Genomic DNA, 19,513 nt, shown 5'->3' with positions numbered 1-19,513 from the left:
GGCCTAGCGCGGCGCCTTCCCCGCATCTGCGGTTTCCCGTCCGCCCGTGGCTCGGGGAGATTCATCCCGGCGGTGACTTGCCGCCTGGGGTTCACCTGCGCCAGCTCGGTACCTGGCGGCCCCGGGGTGGCTCTGGCTCGCCACGCCGGGCTGCTTCCCGCTCCCTCTCCCTCTCCCTCTCCCTCTCCCCCTCCCGCGCCCCGCGCCCCCGCCCGACCCCCGGCTCCCCGCCCGCCCGGCCTCCCGCGGCCACGTGACGCCCCTGCGGGGCCCCAGCGCCCTGGCGGCCGCGCCGTTCCGGCTCCCGGGCCCCGCCTGTGCGCGGCCTCCTGGCGCAGCCCCGCTCGCGGCCGCGGAGGGCGGCTAAGCCCCCGGCATCTGCCATTTGTCACTCAGCCCGGCGGGACCGCCCCGAGCCTTGATTTAGCCGCGGCCGGGGCGGGTCTGCTCTCACTCTGCCGGCGCTGCGCCTGCACCGACAGACCAGACGGGGCGGCTCTGCTCTCCCGCGGCGGAGCCGGAGCCGGAGCCGGAGCCGGAGCCGAGCCGGAGCGCGGGCCGGGGCGCCGTCATGGCCGCGCAGGCGGTGCAGCCCCACGGCCGCGCCTGAGTTGCGGGGCCCCGACCTGCCACGGTAGGTGATGGGGGGGATGGCCGGGCGGGCGGGCGGGCACTGCCGCGGGCTGCAGGCTGCGGGCTCCGTGCCGCGCGGCCAGGACCATCCCGGGCTGCAGGCTGCGGGCTCCGTGCCCCGTGCCGCGCGCTTCCCCGGGCGCCGTGCCGCGCAGCGGGCAATGCTCCGGGCTCCGTGCCGCGCGGCCAGGACCATCCCAGGCTCCGTGCCCCGCGGCCAGGACCATCCCGGGCTCCGTGCCCCGCGGCCAGGACCATCCCGGGCTCCGTGCCCCGCGGCCAGGACCATCCCGGGCTCCGTGCCGCGTGGCCAGGACCATCCCGGGCTCCGTGCCGCGTGGCCAGGACCATCCCGGGCTCCGTGCCGCGTGGCCAGGACCATCCCGGGCTCCGTGCCCCGCGCCCCGTGCCGCGCGCGCTGCCCCAGGCTCCGGGCTCCGTGCCGCGCAGCGAGGACCGTCCAGGGCTTCCTGCCGCACTGGGCACGGAGTGCGGACCGGGGTCCAAGGCTCCCCAGGAGCAAGTGTGAAACTCCAGCACATTGTCACCCCAGCGAGCTAAGCTGCCCTGAACCAAAAATACTTAGGGCTGGCCGTTTATTATTATTTTTAATTAATTAATTAATTTATTTATTTTTCTTGACGCTTTGGGGATCATTCGTGTATATTGGGGTGCACAGTAAATGCACTCGGGGTTTGAAACCTTGTTGAGGGAGGGGTACGGGGGTGGGGGGGGTCTTTCTGTCATAAGGGTCCTCTCTATGAAATGCTTGCCTTTGCATTCATTCTTGAGAAATACGATTTGCCTCCTGTTTGAATATCATGGGATAATATATGCTCCTAAAAATTAAAGTGGATTCTTCCTAAAAATGAAAGAATAGACTGGGATACCTGATAATGCACCTTGGTTTATTTAGGCTCAGCATCAAACTTTAGACAACGGTAGGGATTTGGGTGTTTGTTTTTTTTTTAGCTCTTAATAAATTAATTTTCACACACACACCCCCGCAAATGTGTTACTTTTCTGTTTGAGGAAACCAATAAAAATTACAATAGAAGCACTCAATTTAGATCCTCCTCCTTCCAGGAATTTTCCTCCCAACTCCTTTCTCCCCAGGCAGGGTCCGAGACCCCTTCTGTGAGTTTCCTAGGGTTTCATGTGAGTCTCCTCTTAGATCCCCTTACGCCTGTTGTCCAGTCTATGAACCACCCTACCAGTCTCACTCGGAGTCCAGTGGGTATTTAGCACATGGTAAGTGATTAATACCGCTTAAAGATGAAGCAAGCTGATGTTTCACAGATTAAGGTGTAAAATCATAGAGTAGTACATTTCTCTATACTGAGATAAGAACGTTTATTTGCCAAGTTAAGCATCTAAAATAAGGTCGACGTCATCTGACTCTGCGTTCTAGCAGTTCTGCTCCTCGGTATTTAGATCCTCTGGAGAATTGCCTGTTTCAAGTCTAAAGCGCATTTTAGTAGACAGTGAAGCCAGTGAAGTGGATAATGATGACAATTTGTGAAATTTGAACAGAATATAAAATGTCAGAATGTATGTCTCAAGTCATTGGGTATTTGTTCATGAGAGTTTTCCTCTAATACACAGATGTGTGCCATGATGGAAAATGCCATTCTTTAGTATGGTCACAGTCCCCCTTCCCAAGAAAAAAATGAAAGCCTCTGCCCTAAATAATTTTTTAAATTTCTTTATTGGGGGATTATGGTTTACAGTTGACAGCAAAACAGAATAGTTTGTACATGCTTAATATTTCCCAGTTTTCTACATAAAAAACCAACCCTCATTAGGTTTTCCTCTGCCATCATGTTCCGGGACCTAAACACCCCAACACACACACAACACACGCACACGCACACGCACACACACTCACACACACACACACACAACACACACACATACACACACACAAACCACACACACATACACACACCACACATACATACACACGCATACACACACACCACACACACCACACACACATCACACACATCACACACACACACACACACTGGGTCTTTTCCTTTGGTGCAATACACCATAAATAAATATTTATGCATACACAAGCAGACATGTACAAAGTTTTCTGCAATGCTATCGGCACTACCCCAAAGCTGGAAGCAGCATTCATGGCCATGTGAAGGAGAAAAGGGAATTGTACTTCAGGCATGTGGTGCACAGTCATGGATTAAGTCGTTTTATATTTTAACATACATATGTCTTCATAATGCTGATCTCCCCCACCCCACTCCAGAAAAAAAAAAACTGTTGCTGGAGAATTTGATATAAGATCATCCATGTGAAACTCAGAAGCTGGTGAAATAAATGCTTGGTTTTAAAATTCATACATAGGTGCTAAAGGCAGCAAAGGGAAAACTGTAGAGAAATGAATGCTATGACGGTCAGGCAAGTGGCCATCCCTGGGAGCCATGGAATTGTGATGGTGAAACAACAGTGCCACGGCTTTGAGAGCGGGGACTGCTTTATTTTCTGAAATGAGCAGCAAGTGTTTGCTTTCTGACTCCTTGTTAATGATGCATAGAAAGTTTGTAGGCCAATTTCCCATGTGCATAGACATTCATACATAGAGAGAGACATATAGCAAAACGATGGTTCTCAAGCCAGAACTCTAGAAAATTCTTCTTATTTCTCAGTAGCTCTTAAACAGAAAGGACATGAGAAGAGATAGATACCTAGAGGTTTTAACAATCTATGTCATGTTTTATTTCTTTAATCCTATGGTAAAAAGCAATGTTTGTTATGTTTTTATATCATGTAATGTTAAGATATCTGCATGAAAATTAAGATCATACACACGATAGTAATATTTTATCATTTTGGTGTGTTTGCTTTCTCAGAAGTGGTTGTTACACAGTTCTTGAAAAGCAAGTTTTTTAAAATAGTAATTCAAGCTAAATCAAATTATCTTATGACAAAAAAATGAAATGCTAAAATGTATATGCAGTCAGTAGCTCTTCATGGACCTTCATCAAGGATTTTTAAGTGCTAAGAGATCCTATTTACTTTAATGACTTCAGGTTTTGAGTCACTCTAGGACCACATGTCCAGTGTAACAAGTATATTTTGAAGTATCTGACTTCATTTGGTAATATTAGATTGTTGAATCATTTACGTTATTGCATACATGTCTATCGGGAAACATTGTTTAAGATACAAATCTTTTGCTGGTTATATAAACTGAAGACGATTTTCTTTGTATCTTATGCTTTTCTTCTCAAGCATTTTTTTAACCCTTCAAGAAAAAAAATGAATACATTTAAGTTGATATTTTTTGAACATTTAGCTACTTAATTTGCTTGACATATGTTTATAGATGTTTATGTAGTCTCTTATGCTTCAATTACCTGAGACTCATGCACACACATACACACACACATACACACACACATACACACACATACACACACATACACACACATACACACATACACACATACACACATACACACATACACACACATACACACACATACACACATACACACACATACACACACATACACACATACACACACATACACACATACACACACACACATACACACACACATTATTTCCTTGAGTCAGTGATTTGCAGTGCCTCTTTTCATATACTTTTCCTCACATGTATTTGCATTTATTTGGCGACTGGTCATTTTTCTTTCCACATTTATTATGTATCTTATTATGAGTCCATGCATAGTATATATATTTTTTTTCAGTTCGAAGAATTAATTATCTTTCACGATAAAATTTTTCTTCTTTCTCTGTAAAATTTTTAAAAGTATTATGGTGGTTTCCAAAGTTGAAGATTTCAAGAATTAGCCTTTCTGTTATTGATTTCCAACTCACACTGCAGTCAGCTAGTGAGGGCTCTATGCAATTGATTCTTTGAAATTTGAGAATTGCTTTGTGGCAGCTTGTTAAGTTTATCAACTGCTCCTTGACTGAGGGAGGAGAATACATACTCACAGACTTTGAGGGCAAGGTAGGTATGCGTGCTGTGTGCCTTACATCAAGCATACAAGTTGTAGCATTTGAATCTTTTCTAGTTTTCTTGTTTCATCTGTATGAGCTAACTGTAATAAAATATCACAATAAAATAATGTGTCTTCTCGTCTTATTTTAATTCTGTCAATTTTATAAAAGTTGAAAATTGTACACGTTTGGAATCGGTCTGTCTTCTCAGTGAATTGAACCCTTTCTCATTATAAATTGATGGTGTCTCTTTCCCCAAATATCTGTTGCCTTAAAATCCATTTTGTGTTGTAATACTACAGGTATGCTTTTTTTTTTTTTTTGGTTTTGGTTAGCATTTGCTTAGAATATCACTTACATAGGCAGAACCCAGTTGTTCTTTCTGACCCACTCTATTCATCTTTATCTTTTAACTGGCCCTCTTAATACAGTTAAATTTAATATAATCACGCTTCACTTAGGATTCAATCTAGCATTCTGTCTTGTGTTTTTATTAGGTCTTTTTTTTTCTTCTTTATCATTTTTTGAATTTTTCCTACTCCATTTCCCCTTCTTGATTAGTGTAAAAATAGTTTTGTTTCTTTCTTATAGCAGTTTTCCTTAAACAATTTTAGGTATTAACTTACGGTTTAGTAATTTATTAATTACACTATTTTCCAAATAAGTTTAAATTGTTTTGATGCCAGTTAACCATCTGCTTACATGCTGCTATTATTCAGTTTCAGTTTTATCTTAATGTTTTTTCTCATTAACATCTGATTTTTTTTTTTAATTTTATTTTATGGATTCTTTACTTGTCATTCCTTCCTTCTTGCATTCCAGGCCGTGCCTTCTTCCCTCCCTTATGATATGTATTTTAGAAGCATATTTATTAAAGACTTTTGATGACAGACTTTATCTGAAGACACCTGTTTTTCTTTCATTTTTGAATCATGCTTTGGTTGAGTGGATCTTTCCAGGTTAGTTGTTTCTTAAGTCTGATAGAGATATCACTCTATGGACTTCTAATTGTAGCATTATGATTAATTCAAGTCACTCCTGTTAATAATGCCTCTCTTTTTTTAACCTACATGTAAGATTTCCTCTTTCCTCTTGTGTTCTACAGTTTTGCTGCAGAGTGTGTCTGGGTGTGAACATGTCACTTAACCTAGATGTGGGGTTTCCCCTCTCTGAGGTTTGTCTTCCATTAATTCTTGAAAAGTGGACCCTTTATCATGTTCAGGATTGGTTTCCCACTAATTTTTTTTTTCTATCTATCCTTCAAGAACTCTGGTTACACTTCCATTAGTCTTTCTCGTTCAGTCATGTCTTTTGATTTACTTTTTGTAATTACTCAATTTATTGTCTGTTCATGTTGAACTCCAGATAATCTCTTCAGGATTGCATGCTATGTTTTGTCTTAACTCTTTTCTCCAAATTGAGCTATCATTTGTATACAATAAAGACATGATAGTAAGTGTACGACCTAATGAAATGTTGATATGTATATGTCTGTGTGACCACCACCCAAATAAAGACATAAAGCATTTTCACCCATGCAAAGGTATCTTCTGTTCCTTCCTGTCACTACAACTACTTTGCAACCCGAGACAAGGACTGTCTTGAATTTTTTTTTTACCATGGGTGTTTTCCAAGTATTCCTAAAATGTACATAAGTAGTTTATACAGTCTATCCTTTTTGTCCAGTGCCCTTTTGTTCATAAGATATTTTTGAGATTCACCCATGTTGTGTAAGTTGCGTTACTGTGCTTTTGTTTTAGAGCAAGAAATGACAAACAGTATACAACCTGTATCACAACCAACAACATACTTTTATACATACACTTTTATTAGTCATAGCTATCTGTTCAGAATTTTTAGTATAACAAGAATATATGAATCTGAAAGTCTGAACTATTTCCTTTTTGACACTTCTACAGAAAATGCTTGGTATTATTTCTTTAGCAATTCATTAAATGATTGTACCACAATCTATTCTTTTTTTTTTCTTGATATACATATCCAAGTTGCTCTAAGTCTTTAACCACTGGAATAAAATGGCCACAGATATCTTTGAAACTGCTGTTTATATGCATGTGTTTAATTTCCCATCTTAGGGAGTTGGAGCCATGGTATTTGGGTAAGTTTGTTGTACCTACACCCATGAAGATTAATAATGTTGAACATATTTTTATGCTATGAGGAATACTGAACCCTTAAATGTCTTTTTAAAACTTTTATTGAGCCTTTAGATTTCTTCTCAAAGTATCTCTTTCTATTAAGCTATCTTTTTATTAATTTTCAGTTCCCTCTATATTCTTTATTTATTTTTTATATTCCTCTATATAGGAAACTGTACTAGGTACATGCATGCATGTTTCTACCTGATTGGAGTTTATCTATTCACTTACTGATTTATTTGAGATTTATTTTTATATTAAGTCCAGTTTATCAATATTTTGTGGAGGCTTGAGGGAAAAGACACTTATTTGCACCCTGTCCAGAAAAATTTTCCACTCTCATTTTTTCCCCCACCTCTAAACTTCTACAGACATTTGCCTCTGCTTCCTCCCAAAACATGCAAGGCATTTAAGTAGTCAAAAGATCTTTAAGAAAAACAAGTGGAAGCATTTATATTACGCTGCTGTCCATCCAGACTTAACTGTAAACTACACTAACTAAGAAGTTTTGCTGTTTTAGACCATACAGTTACCTTCGTGATTTGTCTTAATTCGATTTTTGCAAACAGTATGAGATGAGAGTCAGGATTTTCTTTTTTTCTTTTTCTTTTTTTTTTTTTTGTTATTTAAAAAAGGAGACATTAACAAAACCATAGAACAAGAGTGGTACAATTTCACACAGTTCCCACCACCAGAACTCCGTATCCCATCCCCTCCCCTGATAGCTTTCCTATTCTCTATCCCTCTGGGAGTATGGACCCAGGGTCACTGTGGGATGCAGAAGGTGGAAGGTCTGGCTTCTGTATTTGCTTCCCCGCTGAACATGGGCGTTGACTGGTGGATCCATACTCCCAGCCGAGAGTCAGGATTTTCTATGTAGAAAGTCATATAGACCCATCTTACGCCTTTATTGAAAACTTTTTCGTGGAATTTTTTTTTTTAACATCAGCCCATATTTTTGTGTCTAGAGACTGTATTCAGTTCCACTGAACTAACCGCCAACCTCTTCCTTAGTGCAAGATCTTCTTACTTATTGTAGTTTACAGTAAGTTGGGATTACAGCAGTGTCGTTCGTATAAATGCTCGTTTGTTTTTCTTACAGATCGTTTGACTACTTAAGTGCCTTGCATCTCCATATAAAATTTCAACACCTAGTTAAAAAAAAAACAACTACCAGATTTGATTTGAATTATATTGATGCTACTCAGCGATTTTTAGGAAAATGGATAACTTAATAGACATGATTTCACTCTCCATTTAATGATTTCAGTTATTTTCAGAATTTTTTTTGTGTGTGTATGTGGAGACCTTAGACATTATTAATTTTATTTCTAACCGTTTCATCTAGCGGGGGGCGTTGCTATAAATGTCACATTTTCCAGCCATGTGACCAGTATGTAGAAGTAGTTGACGTTTGTATTTTGAACTCAAAGCTTTTGCTTTTTGAAAATGTACCTGTAGACTCAGAGTTGAATATATTCTTTTGCAACACATTAAGGATTTCTTTGTTTATGAGTAAGAAACTGGAGTAGAGCATCCCTCCACCCCCCATACAGTGCTGGTGAACACAGGCCCTCATGCCTGAGTGTCCAGCACTTTACTGTTACAGTTCCTGACCCACTGAAATCTTTAGTTTGAGAGTTTGTGGACTATTGGAGGTTTCCTAAACGTATAATGTCATCTGAAAAAAAAAAAAATAGTGTACCGTGAGCTACCTCCTGGCCCCTTCATTTTATAACATTTATATGAATTATTTAGTTATTAACTAACCTTTTTTCTCTTGACTAAGTCATACCTATATAATTTGATTTGAACTTGTGTTTTTAATGCTCATAGTGACTTTGTTGTTAGCCAAAGTAGCAGTCTGCTTTGGCTATTGATAATTCCAGTGGACCTCTGGCATGCAAGCCCTACACAGTGTCTTTCTTTTCCCATAGCAAAGAACATAATCAATGATTCCTCAAAGAAAAAAAGAAGAATTGTGTAAGAGCTTAGCAATTGAGGTGGCAGCATTCCCAGCTTTCTAGGGCGATTCCTATCTAAGTTTTTTGGTAGAGATAAAGATAACTCTTGCAAATGAATTTTTTAAAATATTGAGCCAACTCAAAACTTGGTGTATATATATATATATTCTAAAAAAATGACTAGGCAACAGTAAAGATAAGTGATGTCAGCTTTTTACTTGTTTTACCTTGGATATAGCTGTGTAGGTTTCAATAATTGGAATATTTTTAAAATAATTATTTGACAGGAGGCAGGCAGTGGTGCACCTGGTTGAGTGCACATAATAGGAAGACCAAGGACCCTCACAAGGATCTGGGTTTGAGCCCCTGGCTCCCCACCTGCAGGGGGCACCTTCAGAAGCAGTGAAGCAGGTCTGCAGGTGACTGTCTCTCTCCTTCTTCTCTGTCTCCCCCTTCTCTCTCAATTTCTCTCTCTTCTATCCAATAAAATGGAAAAAATGGCCTCCAGGAGCAGTGGATTTGTAATGTTGGCACTGAGCCCCAGTAGTAACCCTAGAGGCAAAAAAAAAAAAAGTGTCAGCCGTGTGTACTGAACATTTTCACCATGCCATGTTTTGTGATACTTTCCTCTTAAGGGACTCAATATATATTTTTTAATGTTTTATTTATTTATTGGAAAGATAGAAATTGATAGAGAAATTGAGAGTTGTGGGGGAGATAAAGAGGGAGAGAGACAGAGAGACACCTGCAGCCCTGCTTCACCACTCATGAAGCTTTCCCCCTGCAGGTGGGGACCAGGGGCTTGAACCTGCATCCTTGTGCACTGTGACATGAGCACTTAACCAGGTGCACCACCACCTGGCCCCTTTCAATATCATTTTTTTAAAAAATCAAAATCAGACCTCCTTGAAGCATTCAGGGAGACTCAGCGTACTTACTTTTAAAAAGTTGATGCATTGGGGGCTGGGTGGTGGTGCACCTGGTTTAGCACACACATTACAGAGCAAATGCATAAGGATCCAGGTTCAACCCCCCCCAGTCCCCACTTGTAGTGGGGGAAGCTTCCCAAGTGATGAAACAATGCTGCAGGTCTCTCTCTCCCTCTATATCTCTTCCTTCCCTTTCAACCTCTCCTTATCTCTACCCAAAACAAATGAATATATATTTTTAAAGTTGATAAAATTGAATTCTTGTGTCTCACCTGTTTCCTTCCTTCTCTCTTCCTCTTGGGTTAGGTTCCTATTGTCCCATACTGTATCTCCCTGTATTAAAGCCTTCTCTTCCTTTCTTTTTATACATTGACATCCTAAGTCAGTTTCCCAAGAGGAATTCTGCAGTGACTTCCAGAATGTTAGGAAAGGGGTCCTTGGCTTCACAACTTACAGTGCTATCCTCTGTCTAGTTCCAGTTTTCTCAAATTTATTCCTTCTCAGTAAGCCCAGATCACTGTTAGTCTTATCTTTGCACCCAAACCTAAGCTCACTTTCTGAAGATGTGCTTTTATTCATGCATTTCTTCTGCTGCAAGTGGGCTGATCACAAAGAAATAAACTCATCATCATCACCCAGGTCCTGTTCAGTGGATATTCCACAATCCTGCTAGCTAGCTAGAAACCCTATAATTTGACATCTATAGCTCTTGTTAAATTCTTACCATTCACCAACAATCTTTCTATCTAAATGTCACTTCTAGTTGCTCAGGTTCTTGGAGCTAGGACGCCAGTACCCAGCATGATAGTTTGCATACAAAGAGCTATTGCCAAATAGCTCTGACTCTTAAGTACCTACTGTAATCGTGCTACAGTTCTGCAAAGTAAGTAGTAGTGTCTCTGCTTTAAATTGTGAAGAAACTCAGTATCAAAGAGATTAAGAAACTTGCCCAACGCCATATAGTTAGGAAGTGGCAAAACTGGTTTCTCTGATTGAAAAGCTATAGCTATTTCCTTTATGTCATACTGTCTCCATACATAAAAAAAAAAAAAGATTAAATAAGTAAAGTTATTAAACAGATGTAAAAAAAAAATGGTAGGAAAAAAGAGACAGCACTGAAATGGCTTCTCTTTCTTTGTTGCATGCTACTTGGAGCCCTCCTCTCAGTGCTCCAGCTAGCCACTGTGTGTTAACTGGTGTTCCTCCGCGTTCTTTAGAATACTGACAGATGAAGACTGGCTAGTGAAAATTTGGCTTATTTGGGGGGGAGTCAGTGAAGCATTTAGAAATTTAAGCACAGGTTTTTTGGTAGTTTTTTTTTTTTTCCTAGTGGGATTTTTTTTTTTTTTACATTTACCTAATAACCTTTAGTAGCAACCAGTAAAGTAAAAATAGTTTGCACAATACTAATAGCAGTGAGAGTTGCAGTTATAGTTCCAAATTTTCTTTTGTTAACGAATGAATCAGTGTGAGAGGGAGGGAGGGAGGGGTGGAGGGAACCAGAGAATAACTGTTAGGGATCAAACTGGGGACTTGACATTGGTGAGTCCAGCGTGGTGGGGGCCGGACTTGAACCTGGGTAGTTAGTGTCCATGACAAATCCAGCACACTATACCCCATGAGCTGTCTCCCTTGCCCATGCATTCATTTGTGAAACCACTTCTTAACTGAATTTCAGCGTTATCCTTGTTGAAAACAAAGCACCAACCACCTGTATTTCTGAACTCTGTAGCAGGGTTCTGCTAATCTCCCTCATGGTGAAGATGGCTCCTGGGTGTCACAGCCTGCAAGAAGGGACAAATAAGAGTAGCATCACTCCTCAGGGATTGTCCCCATGATTTGAACCCAACATGCGGACAGCTTCCATCTTCAGGAACACGAACAGAATAGATGCCTTTGTGTGAGGAAGTAGCATGTGCTCATTTAAAATTCGGAGACTTTATTAGAAGGAGAAGATAATAATGGATATTGGGTGAAATCACAGTCTTAACATGCCTTCGATTGGTAGACATATTCATTATACACTTGCAGGTGCTGGATAGACATTTCATGTGGTTAACTCTCAGCTACATCTCATTGCGACTTCACAATCATGCGTGCAGGAGTCAGGTGGTCATGCACCTGGGTGAGCACACATATTACAGGGTGCAAGGACCCAGGTTCAAGCCCCCTGGTCCCCACCCACAGGGGGAAAGCTTTGCAAGTGGTGAAGCAGGGCTGTAGTTGTCTCTCTGTCTCTCTCCCTATCTCCCTTCCTCTTGATTTCTGGCTGTCTCTATCAAATAAGTAAAGGTAATTAAATGTTTTTTAAAAACCTTGCATGCAAAAAGATGTAAAAAGAAAAAAAAAAAAAAGGAACCCAAAATGGCCACAGATATACTTAGCAGGAAATCAGTAATAATGGGGCCAGCAGCTTCTAATGACACACATGTCCAGATCTAAAAAGAACCCAAATTCACCCAGTGTTTCTTCCTCATGTGGCATTAGTTTGACACTGGCAATTGAAAGGGAATAAACCCCATACACCAGGAAAATCTGAAGAAGGACATAGCTCAGCAGGTCTCATAACAGAAAAAACCATGGTGGGAAGGAGATGGCACGGAGCGTCTTTGGGTCTTGAGTCATTCCTATGTATCCCTTTACTGGAATCTTTACTGTCAAATTTATTTTCCCAAAGGAAAAGATTCCAGTTCTTCTACTTGTTCTTACTATTGAAACTATCAGTATAATTAGTAAATGTAGGTTTTTCTCTTTATAGGGCATAGTTAGCATTACTAGACTTTGAAACACAAGTTTCTGGTGGATAGTTAAACTCTGAAGCCATTCATTATTGACCTTCCTTTTTTTCCCTCTTTTGTCCCTAGGAAAGATATTCTGAAATGCCCAGGGAAGATGGATATGTTAGTCTCCTCTTGTCATAACAAAATACTGCAGACTAGGTGGCTTAAATTACAGAAATTTATTTTCAGTTCTGGAATCTAGATGTCTAAGATCAAAGTACAGGCAAATTTGGTTTCTAGTGAGACCTTTCTTCTTAGCTGATAGACTTGTAGCTGTGTTGCCCATGACTTTCTCTCTCTGCATGTGTGCAGAGCGCATGGTCTTTCCTGACAGAGCCAAGGCTCATCCTTCCTGACTTACTGAACCTTGTGTCCCCTCTCTAAAGATCCTGTCACCAAATGCAGTCATATGACTGTGACCCCAACATATGAACTTTGTAGGAACACACTTCAGTTTTTACCATTCTTCCCTCTGACTCTAAATTTATGTCCTTCTTGGGTTCATGGCCCCCCTTTTTTTCTTTATTAGGGGGATTAATGGTCTACAGCCAACAGTAAAATATAGTAGTTTGGAAAAAAAAAATATATATATAGTAGTTTGGGAGAGCTGAGCAGTGCTTTGATAAAAATAAAAATAAAACCCACCAGAAATATATATATACATGTGTGCCATTTCTCAGTTTTCCACATAAAAATTCATTCCCCCTCTAGGTCCTCTTCTGCCATCATGTTCCAGGACCTGAACACCATCCCCCACCCCCACCCCAGAGTCCATTACTTTGGTGCAATACACCTGGTCCTAAGAACCTTAACCCATTCTAGCATCATCTTAGAAGACTGGGGCCCACACTATTATCTAAATATCATCTAAATCAGATATAAGTGAGGCTTGTGATTTGAGTCCTCTTTAAGCAAAATGATTCCTACCTTGTGAGCCTGTGGAACCAAATGAGGTTGTTCCAGAATAGTGTGATGAGAGCGCCTTAGAATAAATAGCCCCGTTCCACAAGGGGACAAGTGAGAAAGGGGAATGAGATTGATGGGCTCTAAGTAAGTCTCCATTTGAGCAAGGAAATTCCATTAGGTGTTCCAAGCCCTTCAGGGTTTTAGGTAGGCCCACCCGCCCAGGCTTTGAGCAAAAGAACCCTGACCCACTGAAACCAAGGATCAGTGCCCTTACCCTTTGAAACCAAAGCAAGAAATAACCCATCGTGCCAGTGGGATAATAATGACTTCTGAGTCCTTTCTAGGGTTCTTCTTTGCTACTCTTGAATGATAAAGCATATTTGCGCTACTTGTTCTCATAGCATTCCAAAAGATCAAAAACGTGTATTTCACTTGGACTTTGGTCCCAACTGGCAGAGTCTCTGCTGTTGTAATCTCATCTCTATTCCTGGACTCTGCTGACTTGACTTATTTAAAACTCTAAGGGAGTCTCTTCATGGAGTAATAGTTCAGTCACACCCTTGGTGTTTTCTCCAGGACATGCTTCCTCAGTCTTTGCAACATAGCCTGAGAATTTTTTTTTCCCAAATCTTCAAGATTTCATTCCTTTTTGCTTCATAATTCCTCGAGTTTGTCTCTTGCCTCTCAAATCATACTATAGGCAGTGAAGAGAAAGCTGGTGACACTTTCAAGAACTCTTCTCGGCTCAATATCCAGGTCCGTCACGTGAATTCTCCCCGTCACAGAACACTAGACCACAGTTCAGCCAAGTCCTTTGCCACCTTATAGTAAGAACCACCTTCCCTAGAGTTCCTCCCCACATGCTCTTCATTTTCACCTGACTCGTCGTGTAAAACACCTTCAACATTCATATTTCTACCAGCAGTCCCCTTCAAGGTAGTCTGGTATGTATGTACGTATGTGTGTATGTATGTATGTATGTATGCATGCATGTATGTATGTATATGTATATATGTATGTGTATGTATGTATGTATGTGTGTATGTATGTGTGTATGTGTATGTATGTATGTGTGTGTATGTATGTGTGTGTGTGTGTGTATTAGCACAGACCAGTAAAACTCTCTCAGCCTCTACCTCTTACCCTGTTCTAGTACCACTTCTGTGTTTTTTTTTGGGGGGGGCATTTATGATAAGGCAGCCCACTTCACAGTCTCACATTTATATTGGTCTGTTCTGGCTGTCGCTATCAGAATGTCACAGATTGGGTGACTTCAAAATCAGATCCTTGCTTCCTCACAACTGCAGAGACTACCAGTCCGAGATGAAGGTGCCAACAAGTTTGGTCTCTGGGTCCCTCCGAAGGTCTCACTTGGCTAGTGTGCTGTTTTGACTTGTGCATTTCCCAGGTCCAAGCCCGGCTCTCACAGCATTGAGGGGACTCCAGTGGTATGGTGTCTCACTCTCTCTGCCTCTCTGTCTCTTATCTGAAGAAAGAAAAAAAACCCCAAACCTCTGTTTCTCTTCGTGGCTGCTTCATGGGTGCCTTCTTTCTGCTATCCTCACATCACCTCCCTTCACCCCACTTGTCAACCTCCATCCCTTCTGTCAGATAGTTAAAACACTGTCCATGCTACCTGGACATTTGACATGTGGCTTTTCCAAAAGAAATGTGAGTGTGAAGGTGTGTGTGTGTGTGTGTGTGTGTGTGTGTGAGTGTGAGTGCGAGTGTGTACGTGTGTGTGTGTGTGCGCGTGTATGTGTGAGTGTGTACGTGTGTGTGTGTAGTTCTCTGGTGTGTTTTCATTTGCTAGACTATACCTGTTCTATTAGATTTGGGTCCCACCTTTCACACTCCTTTAACTGTGATCACCTCTCTAGCAGTTTCCATCTTCAAATGCAGTCGTATTGAGTATAAGGTTTCACTCTGTGGGTTTCAGGGGACACGATTCTGTCTCCTAACAAGGGGTTTTCTAAATATTGGGAATAAATATAATCTGTTTTCGTGTTCATACTACACTTATTCTCTGCCTTAATGTTACTAGCATAATATTAGGAGTAACTAGGATGCAACTACTTTATTTTAGCTCCTGCTTTTGAAAACTTCTGTGAAATAGAGCTGTTACTGTTAAATCTGCCTGCACTTGTCTGGAGTGTGAAGTCAGTGTTGTGTCTCTCAGTGATACCTTGCCGCATTCAGAGAGATGTTAAAAACTGCAATCTAGAAAATTGCTTTCAAGCATCTGGGAAAAGATGTTCATATTCTCAGAGGACATGCTATGGCCCGTCACTCAGTGTGTAGGTTTGAAATCTATAGCATAGAGGAAAATTGTGGATCTTTCTGACATACTTTTCTGGAATTATTAAAAGAATACAGACCCAGGGATAGTTTTTGGATAGTGTCTGGCTGTACATTTCACCGGGACTCTGTAGGCACAATTGGGTCTTTATTTTGTGACTTAATCTATTTTTTAATCGTTGTTGTGGTTATTATTATCGGACTTAATCTATCTTTGTTGTTCCCAGTGTTCCCTCTATGATGCCGTTAGGGGCAAGGGATGAAAACTATTCTATTTCTAGAGCATAAACATATTATTCAGATTTTTTTTTAAATTAAAGTAGCTAGTATCCCTGTGTGTGTATGTGTTAAGAGGCAGTTGGGGTGGGAGGGCCTTTTCTACTCTCCATTAGATTAGCATTTAAAATCTTGTTAACTAAAATCACTGAATTTCCCTAGCCCATCTTGTGTTATCTTGGATTACAATAGGAAAGAGGAGGAAGGACTTGGTTGTTCCATGAGGGCAGGCTATTTTCGAAAAGAATATTGATCAGAGATGGTATTTATTGAAGACCATGTTTATTTCATGAATTTTCTCTTAGATGCTCTTGGCTGTTTAGAAGACAGCATTGCTCTTTCTGTAATCATGTTGATGGATGGAAAGATTGATGGAGCCTTTTCCATCTCTTGTCTGAGCATTTTGTCCTAAATTATCTATCTATGTGTGTGTGTGTGTGTGTGTGTCTCCAGGGTTACTGCTGGGGCTCAGTGCCTGCACCATGAATCCACTGCTCCTGGAGGCTATTTTTCCCATTTTGTTGCCCTTGTTGTTGTGCTTGTTGTAGTTGTTATTGTTGTCATAGCTGTTGTTGTTGTTGGATAGGACAGAGAGAAATGGAGAGAGGAGGGGGAGACAGAGAGGGGGAGAGAAAGATAGACACCTGCAGACCTGCTTCACCGCCTGTGAAGCGACTCCCCTGCAGGTGGGGAGCCGGGGGCTCGAACTGGGATCCTCACACCCGCTCTTGCGCTTTGCGCCATGTGCACTTAACCCACTGCTCTACCACCCGACTCCCTCTATGTGGTTTTTAAAATGGGAAATGTCAAACTTCAGTGACTAAATAGTATCCAAGACTACATAAAATCATTGCAGGGGACTTAAGAACATCTAATGTCGAGGTAATTTCAGCAAAGACAGAATCTGACCTCCCTTTTGTAAAGTACAGATATATAACATTTCTTCTGGAACTGTCACTTCTGAGTCCTGCTTTGTAAGAAGAAAGCGAAGTAAATAGAAAAGATTTTCAAAGGCAGAGAAGATCATAAGCCTGTTAAAAGCAGGTAGCTAGAATAAAAAAAATACAAACAGTACACTGGCAATAGTGAGGAACCCAGTAGGAAATTTCTAACAGAAGAAATTTGACATGAACAGACACCCATTGTACAAGGCGAAAGAACAATATTTAATAGCTACAGTTTATAAATGCTAGTTGCGTAATTAAATCATTTATCATTTAAATGCGGTTGTCCACAAATTGGGCAGCATTTTGACATGTTCAAGAAAGATGATGAACAAGAATACTAGTGTTTTCAGTGCAGAATAATACCGATTTTTATTTGCTATTTGGCCTATATAGATGTAAGTCTCTTATAAATGAGTAAAAGGTTGTTATTCACTGATGAATGTTATATTGATATTAAGACTGTATATCTGCAAAGGAGTAGGGACAGAAGGGGCAGGCAGCAGAGAAGGAGGTAGGCTTTCCTACACAAGGTCAGACCTTTGTGGCGATGGGATTTTTCAGTGTCGGGACTACAACAATGGAGCCTTTGGAGGACCAAGTTCTATAGAAATACAGATGCACACCCAAGTCGGGACAATTAAAGTGAGGGCGATCTTAAAGCACCAATTCTGGTTATGATTCTGTGTCTTAACTTTGGGAACATTTACCACAGGGAGAAATCGAAGAAAGGATACTTCAGCTGTCTCTTAAAACTGCATGCAAGCTTGGCGTCGCCTCCGAGAGCTCATGATGAAAAATGACATGCCGCTGGGATACAAAGTTAACACTTCTTTTCTTTTGCTTCCTAGGTTGTTCCCACCTGACTGCCAGTATCGTGCCACCACTGCATTTGTAAGTTGATATCTTACTATCTTTTTACCCTACACTCCCCACCGTTGTATTTTCTCTTTTTTCCCTTCTTTTTTATTTTTTCTGTTTCTCTTAAGATTTTTTTTTTATTTCTTTATTGGGGGATTAATGTTTTACAGTTGACAGTAAATACAATAGTTCGTACATGCCTAACATTTCTCAGTTTTCCACATGACGATACAACCCCCACTAGGTCCTCTGTCAACCTTTTCCAGAAAATACCATTGTATTTTCTAAGTACAGAAGTGTGTTTTCCTAGATGCCCCGGAGTCGAAAATGGAGCAAAACTTTTGACTCCTTTGGTCCTTGTATTATTGGAGAGAGGATGTTTCCCTCTTCTGGTGTCAATATGGATATTCATTTTAAGGCAGCTTGATTTCTTGTCTTTGGAATGATTGCCTGGCAGGGCTGTGTTTCACAGGAGCAAACAGCTATCTGCACACCTGAGGGGGGTATATTCTCCCATCTCCTACACCACAACCCGGTCCATGCTTTCTCCTTACTTTTTCCTTACTTTCTCCTGTACTTTTTCCCTGTAGTCCATCTTTTTCTTTTTTTTTTTTAATATTTATTTTTTAAATAAATATTTTTTTTCTTCCCTTTTGTTGCCCTTGTTGTTTTATTGTTGTAGTTATTGTTGTTATCAATGTTGTTGTTGTTGTTGGATAGGACAGAGAGAAATGGAGAGAGAAGGGGAAGACAGGGGGAGATCTGAAAGACAGACACCTGCAGACCTGCTTCACTTGTGAAGCGACTCCCCTGCAGATGGGGAGCCGGGGGCTGGAACCGGGATCCTTACGCCGGTCCTTGTGCTTCGCGCCACGTGCGCTCAACCCGCTGCGCCACCGCCTGACTTCTAGTCCATCTTTTCCCACAGCAGTCAGACAGTTCACTTTAAACTCTTAGGTCTCATCATGTACCTCTTCTGCTTCAATGACTCCAGGAACCCTCTTTGCAGAGATTTGCCCAGTGTCTTCATGATATGGGTCTCCTTTATTCTCGGATAAGCCTGTACTGTTTGCACTGAATGCTGTCAATATACCAATATTTTTGTTCTGACATCAGAGTTTTGTAGCTGCAAAACATTTGCATAAGTGTGGCCTTGAATAAGCACATGACAGACGACACATTATTTCCTTTCCTCAGTTATGTCTTTGCTAATTTGTCACGTGTTCACTGGGTCTTTCCTGAACAGCCAATTTCAAATTGTCACTCTTTTCCCCTGCCTTACATACTGAGCACGTTGTAGCTCTTTATTATTTTATTTGCTCATCATAGGATCCATATTTTACTTCTGTCTTCCCTTAATTATGCTAAGTTCCATGAAAATAAAATGTTTATGTGCTGTATTTACAAAGGTAAGAAAAATGTAATGGGAAACAGATGGCATCATATTGGGTTGCATACAAAAATATGTCATGACTTTTTGGACAACCCAATACCTACTGAATTTGCTTAATATTCCTCTACTTGTTTGTTTGTTTGTTTTTACCAGAGCACTAATCAGCTCTGGTTTATGGCATTGCAGGGGATTGAACCTAGGACTTCAGAACCTCAGGCATGACAGTCTGTTTGCATAACCATTAAGCCATCTACCCCCACCCAGTATTTCTTCTCTTGTTGCTGCCTGGCCATAGAGATGGGTCACTTCTTTGCAGCCTAGTCTTGGTTTGGGTGTGTCATCCAGGGCAGCAGAACTATTTCTCTGATATTTTTATT

The 19,513-nt window shown here is 41.2% G+C and overlaps 1 protein-coding gene across 16 annotated transcripts in view; it reads left to right on the top strand.

Annotated features, from left to right (window-relative positions):
• Window positions 1–358: 358 nt before the first annotated feature.
• Window positions 359–19,513, top strand: part of PLAGL1 (PLAG1 like zinc finger 1) — a 66,537-nt gene continuing 47,382 nt past the window's right edge. For 15 of the 16 annotated variants that reach the window (XM_060188697.1, XM_060188701.1, XM_060188693.1 and 12 more), the window contains exon 1: window positions 359–634. The gene's annotated coding sequence lies outside the window, so the exon portion shown is untranslated. Of the gene's footprint in view, window positions 635–17,733; window positions 17,777–19,513 lie in introns of all 16 variants that reach the window. The other variant, XM_060188690.1, reaches the window with a different exon arrangement.

This window comes from Erinaceus europaeus, chromosome 4 (genome assembly GCF_950295315.1).
Source record: "Erinaceus europaeus chromosome 4, mEriEur2.1, whole genome shotgun sequence".
Lineage (NCBI taxonomy): Eukaryota > Metazoa > Chordata > Mammalia > Eulipotyphla > Erinaceidae > Erinaceus > Erinaceus europaeus.
The sequence above is the reverse complement of the archived record's forward strand: the minus strand, read 5'-3'. Positions and strand labels throughout refer to the sequence as shown.